Here is a 3,349-nt window from a genome sequence, read left to right on the forward strand (position 1 = left end):
AAGAACTCTTAGAAGGTTAAGAAGAGCTGAAAGAGGGAAAAATATTGTTGGAGAAGAGGAATCAGAAGAAGAATTCCAAGATATGGAGGAACATTCAACCAATCTACCAGGTGGAGCAGACAACAACAATAACAATCCACCCCAAAGGAGAGTTTTCGCTTCCTATACTTTTGCAAATCCTAGACATTGTGGAAGTAGCATCTTAACTCCAAATGTTAATGCAAACAATTTTGAACTAAAGCCACAACTCATCACTTTGGTTCAAAACAATTGCTCTTTTGGTGGAGGACCACTTGAAGATCCGAACCAACACTTATCCACCTTCTTGAGGATTTGTAACACTGTTAAAACTAATGGTGTGCCTCCTGACAGCTACAAGCTATTGCTATTCCCATTTTCTCTCAGAGACAAGGCCACTCAATGGTTGGAATCCTTTCCAAGAGACAGCATCAACAATTGGGATGATTTGGTAACCAAGTTCCTTGCCAAATTTTACCCACCTCAAAAGATCATAAGGTTGAAGACTGAGGTACAAACATTTACACAAATGGAGGCTGAACCTATCCATGAGGCATGGGAGAGATACAAGGCTCTAATCAGGAAATGTCCTCCTGAAATGTTCACTGAGTGGGATAAGCTGCAGAATTTCTATGAGGGCTTAACATTGAAATCTCAAGAAGCTTTGGATCATTCAGCTGGAGGTTCCTTGCAACTCATGAAAACTGCAGAGGAAGCTCAAAATCTCATTGATATGGTGGCTAACAACCAATATTTCTTTGCTCATCAAAGAAACCGCCAACCATCACAAAGAAGAGGAGTAATGGAGCTAGAAGGAGTGGACTCAATCTTGGCTCAAAACAAGATGATGCAGCAGCAAATTCAACAACAATTTGAGCAAATGGCCAAGAGGATTGATAGTCTCCAAGTTGCAGCAGTTAACACTAGCCAACCATCAACCACATGGGGACAGAATGAAGAAACTCAAGAAGAACAACAACAAGAGCAAGTACAGTATATGCACAACCAAGGACCAAATGAAGTGTATGGTGATACATACAATCCATCCTGGAAGAACCACCCAAACCTCAGATGGGGAGATAATCATACCCAAAACCAACAACCATGGCAGAGGAACTCAAACCAAAATAATCCAAGAAGCAACCAAAACCACAACCAGCAGCAAACTAACCAAAACCCCTACAGAAAACCTCAAAATAACTACCCCAACCCCAACCAGTACCAATCTAATAACCAACCCACCAACCAAAATGCCTACCATCCACCACCCACATCTCATAACCCACCTCAAGTATCACCTGAAGCCCAAAGAATCACTAACTTGGAGGCCGTGATAGACAAAATGTTGAAACACCAGGAAATGACAACCAAGAATCATGAAGCATCCTTGAAGAGCCTAGAAAGACAGATGGGGCAAATCTCCAAGCAGATTTCTCTTGAGAGACCCTCAAGCTCTCTGCCGAGTGACACAATTCCAAATCCTAAGGAAGAATGCAAGGCGATACAATTAAGGAGTGGGAGAACATTGATGAGCAATAATGACACTACAAAGAAGCAAGAAGAGAGCAGCAAAAGTGCAATAGAAGATGAAGAGCAAACAAAGGCAGATGAAGCCAAGGATCAAGTTGTGATGCCAAACAAGAGAATTGAGAAACTCAAAGAGAAGGACAACCAGCCACACGGTTCAACAGAAGTGACTCAGGGACAGCAGCAAATAGGAAAGAGCATCACACCTCCACTGCCATATCCCCAGAGGTTCAACAAAGAAACCAAGGACCAGCATTTTCACAAGTTCCTTGAGACTTTCAAAAAGCTGGAAATCAATATTCCTTTTGCTGAAGCACTTGAGAAAATGCCTCTGTATGCCAAGTTTTTGAAGGAGCTTATCAACAAGAAAAGAAGTTGGCTTGAGAAGGAAACAGTGTTACTCACCGAGGAATGCAGTGCTTTGATTCAAAGGGGCATTCCACCAAAACTCAAGGATCTAGGAAGCTTTGTAGTCTCATGCACCATTGGCAGAATAATTCTCAACAAAGCTCTCTGTGACCTTGGTGCCAGCATCAACTTAATGCCTCTCTCAATGATGAGAAAACTTGCTATAGAAGAGCTTAAACCCACCAGGATGTCATTGGTCATGGCTGACAGATCAATCAAAACACCCACTGGAATTGTGGAAAATCTGTTGGTGAAGGTTGGGGAGTTTATTTTCCCAGCAGATTTTGTGATTTTGGATACTGAAGAGGAAGGAAACAATTCAATCATTTTGGGAAGGCCATTTCTAGCCACAGCAAGAGCCACTATTGATGTAGAAAAAGGAGAAATGATCTTCAGGGTCCATAATGAACAAATGGTCATAAACGTCTTCAAGTCAATGCAACACATTCCTGAGCAAGAGGATTATGTGAGAGTGGACATGATAGAGAGTTTGGTGGAAGAAATGCTGGAAGAAAGTCCTCAAGGGCAAGAAGGAAATCAAGGGGCAACAGAGGAACAAGTAGCTGAGACTTCTATTGAGCAAGATGAAAAACAAGACAAGAAGGAAGAAGTACGAAAACAAGAACTGAAACCATTACCCACCCATCTCAAATATGCATTCCTTGGCACATCGGAGAGCTTCCCAGTAATCATTAATTCATCCCTGACAAAGAAGGAAGAAGGAGAACTTCTTGATGTACTCAAAGCTCACAAAGATGCTTTAGGATGGACCATTGATGACCTGAAGGGAATCAGCCCTGCAGTGTGTATGCATAAGATCCTCTTGGAAGATAATTCCAAACCAGTGGTTCAACCACAAAGAAGGCTAAATCCCACAATGAAGGAAGTTGTCCAGAAGGAAGTAATGAAGTTGTAAAATGCAGGGATAATCTTCCCAATATCTGACAGCCCATGGGTAAGCCCGGTTCAAGTTGTACCAAAGAAAGGAGGAATGACGGTCATCACTAATGAGAAGAATGAGTTGATCCCTACTAGAACAGTGACTGGGTGGAGGATGTGCATAGACTATAGAAGATTGAATGATGCCACCAGGAAGGACCATTTCCCTCTCCCATTCATTGATCAGATGCTGGAAAGGTTGGCCGGCCATGCCTATTATTGCTTTTTGGACGGATATTCTGGGTATAATCAAATCGTGGTGGACCCCAAGGACCAAGAGAAGACTGCCTTTACATGTCCATTTAGAGTCTTTGCATACCGGAGGATGCCCTTTGGGCTTTGCAACGCCCTGCCACATTTCAAAGGTGTATGCTCTCCATTTTCTCTGATATGGTCGAAAAGTTTTTAGAAGTCTTCATGGATGACTTCTCTGTTTTTGGTGATAATTTCAATGCTT

Source organism: Arachis ipaensis, chromosome B7, assembly GCF_059453495.1.
Source record: "Arachis ipaensis isolate K30076 ecotype BB chromosome B7, ASM5945349v1, whole genome shotgun sequence".
NCBI classification, from domain to species: domain Eukaryota; kingdom Viridiplantae; phylum Streptophyta; class Magnoliopsida; order Fabales; family Fabaceae; genus Arachis; species Arachis ipaensis.